Source organism: Adiantum capillus-veneris, chromosome 2 (assembly GCF_014529385.1).
Source record: "Adiantum capillus-veneris isolate H3 chromosome 2, ASM1452938v2, whole genome shotgun sequence".
Taxonomy (NCBI): domain Eukaryota; kingdom Viridiplantae; phylum Streptophyta; class Polypodiopsida; order Polypodiales; family Pteridaceae; genus Adiantum; species Adiantum capillus-veneris.
Window position 1 is genome coordinate 133,339,143 of NC_140932.1, and position 17,766 is coordinate 133,356,908.

The window sequence follows — 17,766 nt, forward strand, 5'->3', positions numbered from 1 at the left end:
GCTACTATACAAGCTAATATACAAGAGATGTAGAGAAGTGATGTACTACCCTACACCTAACTGCTTGCGAAAATGCGCAAAGCTCTCTGAGGGAAGTCCTTTTGTAAGTAGATCAGCAGGATTTTCTGTGGTGTGAACTTTGACAAGCTGAAGTTGCTTATCCTCGAGCATTTCCCTGATGAAAAGATACTTCACATCCACATGCTTTGTCTTTGAGTGATAAACTGGATTGCGAGCCAATTGTATAGCACTTTGACTATCACAATATAACACAGGCATCTCTTCTTTGATTCCCAAATCTGTTACTAGTCGATTAAGCCAAATTGATTCTTTGCATGCCTTTGATGCTGCAACATATTCAGCCTCTGTAGTAGACTGAGTAACACAATCTTGTAATCTAGAACGCCATGATACTGCTCCACCAGCCAATGTAAAGACATACCCTGACGTAAACCTTCGGTTGTCTAAGTCACCTGCATAATCTGAGTCTGCAAAACCCTTTACACTTAGCTCCTGACTCCCATAGCATATACGCATACTCTTTGTAGCTTTCAGGTATCTCAATATTCCTTTCACTGCCTCCCAATGTTTCTTGCCTGGGTTTGACATGTATCGACTTACTACTCCCACTGCAAATGCAATGTATGGGTGAGTAGCAATCATTGCATACATCAAACTACCCACTGCAGACGCATATGGAATCTTATCCATTTCAGCCTGTTCTTCCTCAGACACAGGACAATCTTGTTTGCTAAGTTTCACATATGGTGGCAATGGAACACTCAGTGCCTTTCCCTTCTCCATATTGAAACGTTGCAAAACCTTGTCAATATACTCTGTTTGAGATAACCAAATCAACTTCTTTGATCTGTCTCTCTCAATGCGCATACCAAGTATATGACTTGCCTCACCCATGTCTTTCATGTCAAACGATTTTGCCATCTTTGACTTCAAAGCTGAAATTTCTTCCAAGTGCTTGCCAGCAATCAACATGTCATCCACATACAAAATAAGGATTAGCCAACCGCCATCCTTAGCCTTCTTTGTATATAGACAATGATCGAACTCACTACGTTTGTAGCCTTGAGAAAGCATAAACTTGTGGAATTTATGGTACCATGCCCTCGGTGATTGTTTTAAGCCATAAAGACTCTTTAACAACTGGCATACCCAATCTTCCTTGCCTTTCTCAACAAACCCTTCTGGCTGCTGCATGTAAATTTCCACATCTAAATCACCATGCAAGAACGCTGCCTTGACATCCATTTGGTGCAACACCAAATCTAATATGGCAACCAATGCAAGAAAGCATCTCAATGTAGTCATCTTGACCACCGGAGAGAATACTTCATCAAAGTCAATGCCTTGTTCTTTCTTAAAGCCCTTGGCAAAAATCCTTGCTTTGTACTTTGGCTGACTATCATGAGCGGTGATCTTATACCTGTAAACCCATTTACAGGGTAGAGCCTTTTTGCCCCGTGGTAATTTAACTAGCTTCCATGTCTGGTTTTTATGCAGAGCTGTCATCTCTGAGTGCAAGTCCATCTTCTTGGAAGACAACTCTTCTAATCTCCTCAAACCTCTCTGGTTTAGAATGATATTTGGATTCATTAAAGTGAACATCATTGCTACGGACAACCTTTCTGGATTCGGGATCCCAAAGTCTGTACCCCATCTCACCAGAATTACCATAGCCTAGAAAGATGCACTTTCTACTCTTTGGCTCAAGTTTGTTCCTAAATTCTTTTGGAACGTGAGTATATGCCTCATAGCCAAAGACTCTGAGATGCTTGCATGAGGGCATTTTGCCTGACCATACCATCTCTGGCACTGAATCCTTCTGCAAAACCTTGCTAGGAGATCTATTTACAAGATGAACAGCTGTTGATACAGCTTCATCCCAAAACCCATTTGGCAGCTGTGCATTAGACAACATACTTCTGATCTTCTCTTGTATGGTCCTATTCATCCTCTCAACAACACCATTTTGAGGAGGATTGTAAAGAGCAGTAAGTTCACGTTTTATACCTTTTGACTCACAAAAGTCTTGAAAGGCCTTTGAAACATACTCTCCACCATTGTCAGTGCGTAAGCATTTAAGCTTCTTGCCACTCTGATTCTCCACAAGTGTCACAAACGTTTTGAAAACACTAAACGCTTCATCCTTGTGCTTGAGAAAGTAAACCCATACTTTCCTCGAGTAATCATCTATAAATGTCATAAAGTAAGAAGCTCCCCCTAGAGATAGGTTAGGCATAGGTCCACACAAATCACTATGAACAAGTGCCAACTGTGTATCTCTTCTACTGCTTCTATGCTTATGTGGCTGCTGTGTTTGCTTACCATACAGACAATGTTCACAAAATAGTGTCATCCTCTGCAATAGTGTTTGTCACATTTATTTCTTGAATCTTCACTGAGGACTTGTTCTTCTCACCATGGTCTTCAGCTTTCTCTTTGTCTTTTTCTGCTTTCCATTCTCTGCAGTCTCTTTTCATGTGACCCTTCTTGCCTTCTTTGGTCCTTCCCCTGACAACTAAGGCTGTTCCTTTGCCTTTGTCCATTGTCTTTCTATTGGTTTCTTCAGTAAGCAGACTTCCTTCTACACCTGCTATGTTCAAACCATCTGGAGGTGCATAATTACTCAAAGCTGTGCGAAAAGTGTCCCAACTTTCCGGCAATGTGATCAACAGGAACATAGCTCTAAGAGGTTCATCAAACTTGACACCTTGAGCTGACAACTGACTGTAGATGGTGTTGAATTCATTCAGATGATTGGACATAGGTGTCCCTTCTTTCATCTTCAAGTCAACAAGCTTCTTAAGCCAGTATACCTGTGAAGCTGCACTCTGCTTCTCATAAAGATCACTCAGCTTTAACCATGCTTGATAAGCCGACATCTAGTCTGCTACATTGAAGTAAACGCTTTCTGCCAAAGTCAGCATAATGGTAGAAAGTGCCAATTCATTCATTTCGCTCCATTCATCTTCGTCCATATCTTCTTGTTTTATCCCCTTGAGCTTTATAGGTTTTATCTGCTTCTTTTGTACCAACACGTGCCAAATCTGCTTCTTCCACAATGGGAAATTGGTTCCATCCAGCTTCTTGATATTGTAAAGAGCAGTGTCCTGTGATCCAGCCATAGCTACGTTTCACAGTAGTTTACTTTCCTGGGAAAAATTCGGCACAGTTTCCCCTGTAAACTGACCTCTGAACCAATATCAACCTGTCAAATGAACCAAGAAAGCTTCAGATTTTGCATAAATTTCGGCAGAGTCTCCTTTGTAAAATGGCTCTGGTGTACTCAAAAACAGACCAAACAACAGCTCAAAAACACTGTCTCTCTGACACTGTAAGCTGTGGGTAAACCTGTCCTGCACCTGTATTGTCTCTGACTGTCCTGTCACTGTCCTGTAAGCATAGACTGCGACAATGCCTCAACGGCAGTAAAGCAAAGATGCAATCCCAACTATCTAACTCACAGTCAATACATCCTAGCTGCCTATCTAAGGGTGCTCGATGGATCGCTCCAAGACCTGTATCACCGAAAGGATCTCAACATTCGAGAATCCCCCAGCTCAATAAAACCTATCTCGACCCTCAACAAAGGCTGCAGTAAATCTGACTATACATAGACTTCCCACAAAGTCATACATCCACAAATTTCCCACTGTATGCTGTAACCGCTGCGGCGGTTGTTTGCTGCGTGACTCACAACCAGCAAACCCTCAACAGACATACATCATCTCTGACAATACATCCCATGTGGAAGTACCTGCAATGTCAAGATGAAATCTGGAATATCAAGTAGCAAACACAAGCTACCTGATGAACTAGTGGATGTCGCCTACAGTCTGTGTAGATGCGCCCGTGTTGTATGTGACACGCCTCCAAGAACTGTGAGCCGTCCTTCGAAATGTAGACAGCCACAAATCAACACTCTGGGAGTGTCGATATCCTCAGCACCAGCAGTCGTAGGCCGAAAACCCCAAATTTGCAGAGTCAGATCTGCACTCGCTGAGACCACGTAGTCGAAAATGGCCTGCGCAGACCTTTGTCGAAGCCGAACGGTGGCCGAGATGACCTCAGAATGAAATTCTGACAACACCAAGCCCTTTGGGTTCCCCCACGAGATTTGGGGCCGTGTCTTCGCCTGTCAAATTTCACTCCAATCTGAGTTGGTGACTCTAGCCTCCTGCAGTGCTGCCCCGAGCCTCGATCTGAGCTCTGATACCAGTTGAAGGAGTACGAGTGGAAGTGCGACGCGAGAGAGAGTGCGAGAAGAAGAGCACAACGATACAGTGAACTCGCTCTACTGTAATGTGTAGAGCATAGTGAGTTCTTATTAGGTTTTTACAAAAGAATATGTGTACATACTTGGCGGCACGTCCACTTACCTGGGCGACCACATTGGGCTTTATACCCCAACAGTTGTCTTGACCTCCAAGGCTATGCCAATCAAAGCAAGCTTCTCAGAAGCAAGTTAAGACAACCTTCAAGAAGGACATCGATCAACGGCGACAAGACCATGCACAAGTTTACGATCAGCCTCATGATTTTCTCAACACCTTATTATCAACATCCCTTGACAACCATCGAGCTAATATAGAGATCACTGATGATCACATCATCTCAATATTGATGGTGAGTCTCTCTTAAACTCGCCATGCATCGAGGGCTATCCACCATGGTGCAGTGTATGGGTGAGTATACAATGATGGGTTTTTTTGGCTTTTGGGGGGGGGGGGGGGGGAGTTAGGATGGGTTTGCAAGGAAAGAAAGGAAAAACAATAGATTTTACAAAGGAGGGAGGGTAGTTTGCACTTAGGTGATGAGCTTTGGTTAAAAATCGGCTTGCTTGCCATCGTGGCGAAGCAGCCGAGCCGGTTGTTTGTCAAAAGCAACTGCCTGCCAGTTGTTGACCAAAATGATGAGAAGGGACACCACACACAATGCTTGATCCCCGAACATTCCATTTTCCACTCTGGTGCTCTATCAGTATTGCACTGTGTCCAGGTGTTGCGAGTGTGTTGTAGCCTTTGCATAATAATGTCGAAAAAGTTGTTGCTTCCCAAAAAAGTGGCGTGACCGGCTATTCCAATCACGTTCACCTACACCGGGCCTAGCGGGCCGATATTTATCATAAGCCTGATGGGTGTCCCCCTGGTACTAATATTGAATCCTTGGCAACAACCTTAGCTAGGAAGCTAGCTAGTTACTATTATTGGCAAAGTGAAATATTTGAGACTCCAAAAATCCTTTGCTTATGATAGGTTTTGTTCATAGATTCGGCCTCATAAGATCATGTTTAGCTCTTTCCAACAAAAATATGTGCCTATAATCATTTTCCCATTTCTTTTCATGAGAATCTCAGAAGATACTCTTACAGCTTTGAGGGAAAAGGGAGGGAAGGTGGCACGTGGAGGGGAAGAGAGAGAAAGGAAGAGTAAGAGAGGTTCCATGTGTTAGGATTAATAATTTTGTATATTTGGAAAAATGATTTTTTGCCACGCTGCAAATAGTTGCCACGAGCTCTAGGCGATGAAGGAGCAGTAGGAACGAAGGCCGGTGATGCCTTTGTGGAGGTTGCAGACAATTCGTCAGGCGCGTGAGGGTTGCAGGCATGTGTGTTTTAGTCTGTCGCAGTGAGCGAGATTTCTCTCTTTTGCAACGCAACATAGTTGGTTTTAATTTGCGGCATCATAGGAGATTGAGGCTCTCTCTCTCTCTCTCTCTCTCTCTCTCTCTCTCACACACCACCCCCGTCGAGTGTTGCACAAGTGGGTTGGGCTACAAGGAGAAGGCCATGGAGGCAAAGCGATGGCGGCCTTGTGTATGGGAAGGAGTTGGAGCAGGTGCAAGAGGTTACGTGAGAACGCGCTCGACAAGCAGTTTTAGCTTCGAGCTTGTAAAAAGATAGGGAATCTTACAAGTTAATTAACTAATTGATGTACAATAGACCCAATATATGTACCTTTCACGTACCATACTACTAGAAATTTCTTTCTTTTTCCTCCTAGATTAGAGACCCTTGTGAGGATTTTATTATCAAGGTAAAATCTAAGTAATCATACTTTGATGAAACAAAGTACTAAATAAAACATTCGCATAATTGTTTTACAAAAGAGGCTCCCTACTCATTCAATTTCTTGATTACTTTATTGCCAAAACAATTCTAGCTGACTTTCTACATTTTCCACTTGTAGAGCTTGTTTGCTGGAGGTATAGATACTTCTACATTGGCAATTGAGTGGGCACTCATGGAGCTACTTGCCAATCCTGAAAAGTTGTCGGTAATCAAAGCCGAACTTTGCAATGTTGTAGGCACTACACGTTTCGTTCAACAGAGTGATGTTTCTTGTTTGCCCTACTTAAAAGCGGTGATAAAAGAGACTTTTCGATTGCATCCGCTTGCCCCATTGTTATTTCCACATTACACAATCCACCCTTGCCAATTACTTGACTTTGAGATACCATCAAAGACAATGGCATTTGTAAATGTTTGGGCAATTGGTAGAGATCCTATCCTCTGGGAAAATGCTTCCAATTTTGTTCCTGAGAGGTTTTTAGGTAGCAATATGGATGTTCATGGTAGACAATATGAGCTACTTCCCTTTGAAGAGTTTGCCCAGGTTTATTGCTAGGACTAAATAGTGTGCAACTAGTCCTGGCAAATCTCCTTCACTGCTTTGATTGGGAAAATGTAGGAGAGTTAGAGTTTTCTGAAAAATATGATATAGTTTTACAACCCCTCAAGCCTCTAACTACACTTGCCAAAGCAAATCTACCTCTCCATGTCATTGAGGCGCAATTGTATGAAGCCTCTTAAAAAACTGCAGTACATTGGTAGTTGAAATCAAGAGGAGAAATTTTAGAGCTACTTTGCTTTCAAACAATTTAACTCTTGACACTTACTACATGCACATTCAATAACAACAATTGCTTTTTTGAAATATATTCGAAATTGAAATTTATGTCAAATGGGATGAGTTTTTTGTTTTAAGTACTAAGTCTTACATTTCTTCAGCCCAAAGAAATGCATTTATGTCGTATTCAAGGCTCAAAAGATCGGTTCTTCATGTGTAAGGATGAAAAAAAATGAAGACCAAACAGAAAATTCATGTGATTGTGTCTTATTAGGTTCAAAGTGCTAGTATGTGTGATACAATATTAAAACATTTGTTTTGATCGAATCACGAGAGATGCAATCCGTGGCTCTGAAAAGAAAAAGCGTGGACGCGGCACGTGGAAGAGAGAGAGAGAGAGAGAGAGAGAGAGAGAGAGAGAGAGAGAGAGAGAGAGAGAGAGGCTGACGGGTGGCAAGCATCGACGCATGATAGCTAAGTAGGCAGCATAGCTTTCTTTTTATTGTCATATGTTGCTTCACAAGGCAAGTGATTTCTTGCGATGCCATGGTTAGCTCAGATGGTTTCGTCGTGTGGGGGGAGCCCCGGCAAGCTCGATTCCTAGGTGCAGGCTACCTTCTTCTTTTAAATTGAAAGGTGGAGTTGAAGAGCTCATGAAGCCAAAGCGAATGCAATCTCTGAACGACATGGCAAGGAAAGCGAGCCTTGGAGCAGGAGAGAGAGAGAGAGAGAGAGAGAGAGAGAGAGAGAGAGAGAGAGAGAGAGAGAGAGAGAGAGAGAGAGAGAGAGAGAGAGAGAGAAGATAAGGCACGGGTGGAGCAAAAATGACAGAGAGATTAGATTACATTTTTTTAGCCTTTAAATAGGCTGTTCATGCACAATGATGGTTGCTACCTTCTTCTTTTAAATTGAAAGGTGGAGTTGAAGAGCTCATGAAGCCAAAGCGAATGCAATCTCTGAACGACATGGCAAGGAAAGGGAGCCTTGGAGCAGGAGAGAGAGAGAGAGAGAGAGAGAGAGAGAGAGAGAGAGAGAGAGAGAGAGAGAGAGAGAGAGAGAGAGAGAGAGAGAGAAGATAAGGCACGGGTGGAGCAAAAATGACAGAGAGATTAGATTACATTTTTTTAGCCTTTAAATAGGCTGTTCATGCACAATGATGGTTGCCCAAATTGGGCTGACCCAACATTGCCCCTTTCAACCAAACTTGGCGTACATTACAATGGGAATTATTTCACCACCTAAAAGTCATGTCACATGCCTAGGCTTCTATCACTTGATTCATTAGGTGGTTCCTACCAGATTCATTACCTGGTTCAATCCGATATAGCTAGATGACCTTGCATCATATCATAATCATCAAGAAGGTCTTACCTTGACTCATTCTAATGTTGAGACAATGTCTAATCCGGTTACAAAGACATCATCGAAGTAGATAATTGTGGGGCTTTGCCAAAAGAAAAGGTCATTTGTCATCCATACAATCCTTGTTGAACAAATTTCGTGTGAGGAACCTCTTAAAGATAAAAGGCTTATTTAAAATTTTAAATGAAGCTTTGAAAATTAAAAAATGTGGACTTGTGGACATCACGTGAACGCGTGGCTTTCCTCTTCTGTGAGGGTTTTCGTGATCTCGCCTCTGGGTCACTGGGTGTGCATGCCGATTTGGTACGCCAAAGGCATGGCTGCCATAATTTCCAGCATTGTCGTCATTAGACAACTCCGGAAACCTAGCCCGTCGCCTCCTCTTTCTTAATGTCTTGCCCCTCAGTCTCATTTGGCCCTTCGAATGGCTCTCACTTTCTGTGCAATATAAACCCCCGGCCCTGGCTCTTTATCTGCTTAAATCAATATTGCCATTGCTTTCGGTTGATTCCCTAGTCTTCTTGTGCTTGAGCCTTTAGCCTTGAGCCACACTCTACTATTGCCCAACGATCGGCTCAGCCTGTGCAGTCAAGCTGGCTCCCAGTTACCTTGAGCTTCCCACCTTAGGGCGCTTTACCTCTCAACTAGCCTGAGTGCTTCCGGCCGCCCCTTAGGCTCTTTTGTGTGTGTGCCAGCCTGGCTTGCTGTGTGCTTAAGATTGGCCTCCTTGACTGGTTGATCTCCTCGCAGCGGCTGGTTGAGCTCTTCATCGGGGCTCCTCCGATCGCTCTCTACTTCAAACTGATGGTCAATTGTTGTCAAGCGTCCTTCTCCAAGCTTCTTACTGTGACCTTCTCTCTATTGCTGCAAAACTCCCAAGATGAGGCCTTTGCTTTGATATCAGTAGAAGGGTGGCTAGAAGAGCTCCTGAAGCCGAAGCAAATGCAATCTTTGATAGACATGGCAAGGAGAGTGATCCCTCGTCACTAAATGACACCTCCAAAAGGAGGTGGGATCAACGCTGGAGGATACAGGGAGGATGTGCATCGTTGATGTCAATTGGGAATCCAAATGGAATCCCTAGAGAATAATAGAATTGGACCTCCAATTTCTTGAACTAAGCGTGCCGCCTCCAATTTTGGCAGCATGCGGGATGGGGCGCAGTTCACACAATCGTGTGGCAGTTCAGAAGGCGAACGGGGGGGTTGCATGCGCGAAGTGCATTCGCAGAGAAGGGGCGCCAGCTGAGGAGCTTGGAGGGTTCTCTCAAAACCAGGTGCGGCTCTTTCTCTCTCTGACACACACAGAGCCGATTGACACGAAGTATAATCGACACACTCTCTCTCTCTCTCTCTCTCTCTCTCTCTCTCTCTCTCTCTCTCTCTACTCACACGCACACACACACACACACATGAATAATTCGGCGGACGGTCGACTCTCTTAAGATCTCTCTCTCTCACACACACACGTATGTACGTGCAAAATCGTCTCTCTCTCTCTCTCTCTCTCTCTCTCTCACACACACACACACACACACACACACACACACACACACACACACAATTGCACGCCTAAACATACACATGATCGACTCTTTCAGGCACACCATTCACACCAATACACACACTAATGTGAATGCAACTTTTTTTGCCTGCATTACTGTAGTGTACTAGACACCATGGCTGCAAGTAGCGAGCCAAAATTGTTTGATGACATCGTGCTTGAGGATGGGTGAAAAGCACGTATGTGTCTTGTTGATGGTGCATGTCATAGTCAACATGTACGCTACTTGCAACGAGGAGACATGATGAATTACCTACCCGAAGTCCATGGAGTAGAATGTGATATTCCAAAGCGTAAGGGAGGTCGTCCCCTTGGTTGTGTCGCTGCAAAGTCCCGAAGACCTGTATACAAGAAGTAATGTCGTGCACAATTTGAAGATGTTGAATATAAGTTCAAACGTAATGTGAAGGTACAAGAAAACAAAAAAATCTTGGGATGCGCTCGAGAAAGAGGCAAAAATAGATGCAGGTTCCAAAGAGACTTTTCTTAACCTCAAGGCATCACAGGCCATGGAATCTTACCTTCGTGATAGTGATGAATGAATGGCCAATATTTGTAGAATGATTGCAGATGGATTTGATAAGCACGGAAGTCCATGGTTATTTTGCATTTGTTTTATTATGTTAAAAATTCAAATTTACTTTTCTACTTAGACGTGAGTCCTACTAAATAGAGGCGTCCATGTAAGAAGGACTCAAACAATGCGAGGAGACGCATGATTCTAGTAACAAGGGCTCTGTAGGATCAACACCGGTACGGGCATATGGTCGTATCTGTTTGTCAAGTCTGTTGTCGTTTGGAAAATGTACAAAGTCTCTTTAACGTTCATGTGTTTTAGAAGAGACTTCAAACCACTGATGAACAAGGTCCTTTGTTGGCGCCAACGAAAGTCCGTGGCAAAAAGGATTTTCTTGAAGGGTCTCCCATATCCTCTTCTATGAGTTCACTTCCCAAGGTAATTGCAAAACAGGCCACGTGCATTTGTCTCTACATGCATTGTGCGTTTTTGTTTGTGCATTTGTTTTTGTTAGTTCCGTTTTCATGTGCAACATCCCTCTCCGCACTTGGTTAGCGATTCACCACTGCCAAGCTCTTCTCTTCCCCTCACGTTGTTGGTGACAAATAAATATGTGCACATGGATGTCAAGACATCCAAAAGTATAGGAGGAGAGCTCCAATTGGAGGAAAGGTTAGAGGTTTGCGTTCAATCACACATCAATGTCCACAATGTAGGATGTCATACTTCCAAACATTTAATGTGGTCTTAAAGGCTTGTATTCTCATTTTAGATTTGAATCTAGAGGAAGTATTCAGTTTATTTCAAAGCACAAGAAATTGATCGTGGATGTAGACTTTCTGCTAGTGGATACCATAAGCAAGGAAAAGGCTTCCACTCGGACGATGACATTATTTTACATGTATGCATTTGTTTTTCTTTCCTCAACATTGTCTACATACGTTCTCAGTAAAATAGCTTGCAGGTGGTTGGAAAACACTCTCTCACAAGACGTGCTTGATAGCGTGTGCTTGGTTTGACTTTTTGAAATTGGAGACGTCCCAGAGTGCTAAGAAGTTGTAAACCTATTTTAGTGGTGTGGATGCCAGCAAACATCTTTTTGTGTTCTTCCCAATTGTGGACAGGTATTTGTGTCAACCAGGAATTAGTAATGCGACTTGTGCATGTTGATCAATAATGTTATTGTCATAGGGATCATTGATGCGTTTTTGTATTGTACAATAACGCAATCAAGAAGATAACAAAGCTTCCTTGGGAGAACCATGGACTCATGTACCTTAATTTCTTGACATCGGATGACTCTTAAGAATATTTGCCTTTTGTGTATCGATAATCCCTAATTTTGTATGGAAAGAACATCAGGTAAGTAAATATTTATGGAATGATAGTCTTTAAAGTGTGTGTTTTTTTGTAGGGCATTGAAATTGATGGCTTCAAATTGCACGGCTCTGTCCTTGAAGGAGTTCATGGTTACGCCTAGAGATGAATCGGAGCATAGCGAGCATCCTCGGGTATGACTAGTAATAAGCCTCTTAGTCATGTTTATTTGTCTTACTTTTAGGATCTTTTGGAATACAAGAACGGCGCAAAAGCCCGCCTCTATTCTTTCTTTTCTGCTTCTGTCAGAGAGTGAGAAAACTACTCTTTGAATACTGAGAGGATTTTCCCTCTGCTGTGAGATTTTGGGAAGCTCTCGGAAGTGAGAGTATATCTTCCACAAAACTCAACGGAAGCTCTAAAAAATGAGAGACTACCTTCCGCTAACTGTGTCCCTTTATGCATAATCATTCCTGCAATAAAAACAAGGGAGAAACACGCAAAATGCAAGCACACATGCTTGCTGTAATTTTATGCACATAATCTGAAAATGTTACCTGAGCACGTTCCAATGCCGAAATAGAGACCTTTTTTGCAATGGAAACGCACCAAACTTTGTGTATGCATTGAGGAGGTAGAGAAGAACTAGATTCTATGTGTACTTTGCTGAAATTCACCCTAAAAGAGAATATTAGGGATTGAAAACCTAAAAGAGATGATTAGGGGTTGAAAACAAAGAATTTACAGTCACCACACTCTACGGAGAGAGAGTATGCTGCAACTTCTTACAAAGAATATTCACCAAAAGTTGGATATGGATATGAGAACCCTTGTTCTAGAGAATGAGAGCACAAGGCCACCACATATGTCGCAAGGGATTGCTCTCAAGCTTCCATGGAGGGCTCCAATGCGTAGAGCACACTCACAATATGGGGGGGTAGGAGCACTGCCAACACTAAGAAGAGGGGAAGAGGCTTCTCTCTTATAGACTCCAACAAGAAAGGGGGTGCTAGAAGAAGAGAGAGGGTGAGAGTGACATTGAGAGTCACTTTGTATTGGTAAGTGTGCCAATTTGCACACGTACTTAATAACCTAAAAACCATTCAACTTTCTAAAAGTCCCTAAGCTATTAATAAAATGTGCATTAACTCAGAACTGGACATGGGGATACTGCTAATAAAAACGTTAGCTGCTCCACAGCACAATGCCGTATCGGCACTCCTCTAGCATTACCTGTTCGCACTTCTCCGGCCATTTGTTCCGGTACAAAAATTTGAAATATTTTAACTGACTTATCCTTAGGCCGTAAAAATAATTCAGGCCTTAGGGTTATTGTTCTTAGGATCCCATCTCATTCATGTGCTCGTACTGATGCCTTATTTTCCTAAGCTTGAAATCTGAGGCTACTATCTACCCCTTTATTGAAGACCCAATTTCCCAATCACTAGGGCTTTTGGGTATTTTCTGCTAAGGTCTCCCTGAGGTGCTCTGGCCCAAATTTGGGCGCACTTGAGGCCCAGAACTGCTAGATCTATTTTGATGTGCACACAACTAATTAGATAATTATTTTCTCGTAAATAAATTAATTATTTACAAAGTCTGACATTGTTACATCCCTTTTGGTTCTAAACATTTGACCTCAACTATAATAGAGCGTCAACATAATTGTGCAAGATGTCTGGGTAGTCCTTGAGATCAGACTCAATCTTCCACTTTGAATCTAAAGGGGTGTAATTCTTGAACTTGACTAAATACTTTCAATGTAGGCTCCCGGACTTTGGTTGTCTCTCAAAGTGGTGTATTATCTATTTAGGTTGAAGGATTTCCTCAGTCTCTTCGACTTTTGGAAGATCTTCTTGTACTGGCGCCACTGGAGGAGGTCCAACATATGGTTGGATCAGGAGACTTACATGAAAAGCATTATGGATGCGCCAATGCGAAGGCAAATCCAATTTGAAAGTCACTTCGTTGACTTTATCTGTAATCTTGAAAGGGCCGTAAAATCTATGGGAAAGTTTAACGACTTTCCCTTTTTTGACTTGCTTTTTCAATCTAGATTTCTCAAAGTTAAGTAGGACATATTGTGCTTTTTCAAGATTGAGTTTCCTTCAGTGCTTGTTTGCTTTTCTCTTCTCTTGCTCTTGAGTATGAAGAATCGCTTACTTTAGTTCTTGGTAGGCAATATCAATATTGCGCACAAATTCATTTACGACAAAGATGTTTTCTTTGGTAACCATAATAGGAAGTAAGGGTAGCTTCCCATAAATAATTTTGAAGGGAGATTTACTAGTTGAGGAATGTATGGTATTATTATATGCAAACTCAACTAGTGGTAAGTATTGTTCCCATTCTAATTGTCTTTCCAAAACATAGCACTTGAGGAGTTCTAAAACAACAGCGTTAGCGATCTCGCTTTAACCATCAGTTTGAGGATGATAAGCTGACGAAAAATCAAGCTTAGTTCCCAAGTTCTCGAACAATGCTTGCCAAAATAGACTAGTCATGCGAGGATCTCTATCACTGACAATAGTCTTTGGCAATCCATGGTGTTTAAAAATCCGAGCTAGAAGTATTCTAGCCATGTGATTAGCTTTAATCGTTTTCTTAGCTAGAAGGAAATGTGTCTGCTTAATGAATTTGTCTACTATAGTCCAGATTGCATCATTTCCATTCTTGGATCTAGGAAGATCCATAATAAAATCCATGGCAATACTTTCCCATGGCGTGTTAGGCACAGAGAGTGGCTGAAGTTTGCCATAAACCTTATGTCTGTCATATTTCACTTTTTAATATACTAAACACTCGCGTAAATGTTTTCCAATGCTCGAAGTGTTGGCCAAAAGAAATATCTTTCGAGGGCACTAGTGGTAGCAGTGATTCCCCAATGCCCATCATAAGGAGAATTATGTGCTTCATCCATCACCTTCTGTCGTAAGGACTGAGCTATGCATATTGCCATGCCTTGAGTGACCAGCTTGAAGATTTTCCCAAATTGTAGTGAAGTCTGAATCTTGAGGATACATCTCACTAAGAGATTCTAGTTCCTCATGATAAATTGTTGTCATTGCATTGATCTTTGGGCACCTAAAGAGAGCATCTGCAGCGGCATTCTTTGTTCCAGAAATGTGTAAAATCTGAAAATGGAACATTGAAAGTAAGTTAGCCCATCTCATCTGCTTTTCTGATAACTTTCTTTGTGTGAAAAAGTAGTGAAGACTTTGATGATCTATCTTGATTTTAAAATCAGCTCCTACTGGATAATGTTTCCAAATGGAAAGAGCATGAATTACAGCCATGAGCTCTTTCTCATAAATGGAAGCATGCAACTCTGCATCTTTAAGGCACTGACTTTCGTAGGCTATGGCGTGACCCTCTTGGTTCAAAGCTGTTCCTACACAATCTCCAGATGCATCGCAGTACACCTCGAAATGTTTGTGAAGATCAAGGACGGTGAGAACAGGTCCATGACTAATTAGTAGATACTTAAGATTTTCAAAAGCTTGTTTTTGTCCAGGTCCCCAATAGAAGGGAATTCGCTTCTTTGTCAGATCATGGAGAGGACCCGCTATGGCGATGAAGGCTCGAATGAAATGCCGATAATAGGAATAGAGGCCGAGAAAACTTTGTACGTCATGTACTGTAGTTGGCGTAGGCCATTCTACAACTGCTTGAATTTTATCAGGGTCCATCATTAGGAAAAATGTGGACTCTCTTTGGGCCATATAGGATTAAGGTTAATTAGGCTCCAGCCAATAGGAAGAGAGCAATGTATATAAGTCTAGAACCTCAGAAAGTAGAGAGAATAATAGGGTTGTCCACTCATTTATTGCTTTGTATCGTAGAGGGAGATGGATGGGTAAAAGAGGGAGGGGAAAAAAGGGAGGGGGGGAGTGGTGGGTCCACAGATACGTTTTTGCAAAAACCCTAAAATTTCAAAAATTTCAAAAGAAAATTAAATTCAAAATATTCCATCCAAAACTCCCCCCAAACCTACCCTATGATCAAAAAGTCATTTTCTCACTCTAGAACCTTTTTTCCAAGACTTCCTTCCTCCATAGCCCCTTTCCATAACACAAAGCTCTCACTCTCTCTCTAAACTCTTACACCTTCCTCCTTCTTCAAGCTCTCCATTGCAACTTTAAGCTTCCACTCTCTCTCTAAACTGTCTCCCTCCTCCTTCCTCAAGCTCTCCCTTGCAACTTTAAGCTCCCACTCTCTCTCTAAACTCTGTCTCCCTCCTCCTTCCTCAAGCTCTCCATTGCAACTGTAAGCTCCCACTCTCTCTCTAAACTTTGTCTCCCTCCTCCTTCCCCAAGCTCTCCATTGCAATTTCAAGCTCCCACTTAAGCATCCATGGCAAACAATGGTCAAAATAGACGCCCCAAACCCATCATTCAAAGTATGGTTCTCCACAACTTGAAGAATGAGGAGCAGCAATATGAACCTCAGGTTTTTCAAGGTGCGTGGGTCTACATGCAACCTTCCGCAATCGGTCCCCATCGTGTTCGTGAAAGAACAAACGTTGATTTCCATTGGAAGGGAAGACTAATAAGCTTCAAGCAAGTAAGAGACAAGGGTACGGTGGCAATCGTTCAACATGTTTTCATGTTTGGACACATGCGTCTACGAGGGATCAACCCAAGGGATTTTCCTTGTAATTGTATGTCCCTTGCACTTCAATGGTTTTGGTGGTAACAAAAAAATGGACTTTTTACATCTCACGGACTGTTTTGTTTCTATGTAGATGTTTTCCCTTCTAGCCTTGTGGAGGAGCAACCACTCTCGTGCCTTTCAAGCACATTTACGACCATGCATGCAAATCTTAGGGATATGCTCTTCTCCAACACAACTTCATCAAACCTTGCATGACAAAGGGTGTTCTTCTACACCCACAAGTACATTGTACCTACAGATGAGGAAGGCTACGGAGAGCTACAACCTTTGGAGGCTACAACCTTGCGTAACATGGAGTGGCCAAAGAGAGATGCATTCACTGTAATGTCTTTGAAAGCCAAGATTGTAGCTGATGTGAGAGCATCATTAAAATTTGGAAAAGCCTCGCGTTCCGTTGGGCTTGGATGGTGTTATCCTGCTCATGTCTTCGCTAGCATCTTTGGATCGTTGCCTTTCCATCATACAAATACTATGTATGTTTGCAAAGATCTACAATACGATACATTGGAAGCCATCCTTGGCGAGAAGTGGGGGTATCTTGAAGGACTTCACAACGGAGATCGCTTTTGGTGTAAGGTTGGAAGTTTCAGCATTGCTATCCGTTTCATCAAGGTGCGCTCCACCCTTTATGTGCGGTACTTCTATGAAAGATGGATGTGCAAGCTTGGTGAATGGATTCCATTGCAATCCACCGATGCTACAATTGAGGTATTTGATATTGCAATCAAATTGTCGAGTGGTGCCGTTGAAACCGTCCAAGTGAACAAGCATTGGACATTGGCCAATGTGCGGGAGCACTTAGTGATAATGGGTTTAGAGCATGGAGAAGATACAAAATTTTGCATCGGACAACGTAAGGTGAATGATTTCTCTCTTAATTATGTTATATTTATGTTCTTTTGATTATTCCCTGCTCTAAGTTGGGTATGCTATTTCTTTTTTTTTTTGCTAGATTGGTAGCCGCATGGAGAGCACGATTCAAATTGAAAAGGCGTGGACGACGGAAGAGAATTTGATTTTATCATTAGAGTAGTTATGTTTTGTACTTAAATTTCTTATAATATCACAATTGTAAGTTCAAGCAGATGGTTGTATCAAATTTTGGCAATGCACATTATCTTAAAGACGTAGTGATGTGTTTTTAGAGTTAAATGATTGTAATTTAGTTTGTAAGTTTTTTATAACTTCTTGTTATTTGTGCTACTTTATGAAAATTGTTTAATATTTTAATTATTGTTATTATTTTTTATTTTTTATTTTTTTTTTTTTTGGGGGGGGGGGGGGGGGGGGGGGGGGCGTGCTATATAAAGCCTCCTAAACCCTACCATTTTCACACTCTTTGCCTGTTCACACTCTCATTTGAGCTCCAACACTCTTTGCATTCCTACCTTAAGAGCTAGCATTATGGCATCCTCCTCCACCCCTCCTGAAGCCACGGCGTTACAACGCTTCCAAGCATTTTTACAA

The 17,766-nt window shown here is 42.2% G+C and overlaps 3 pseudogenes; all 3 read left to right on the top strand.

Moving 5' to 3' along the window:
* The first annotated feature begins 4,423 nt into the window (after positions 1-4,423).
* Positions 4,424-6,981, top strand: LOC147463667 (cytochrome P450 71AU50 pseudogene; annotated as a pseudogene).
* Positions 6,982-9,906: 2,925 nt separating this feature from the next.
* Positions 9,907-11,825, top strand: LOC147463668 (uncharacterized; annotated as a pseudogene).
* A 3,351-nt stretch (positions 11,826-15,176) lies between these two features.
* Positions 15,177-17,202, top strand: LOC147463669 (uncharacterized; annotated as a pseudogene).
* Positions 17,203-17,766: the final 564 nt, after the last annotated feature.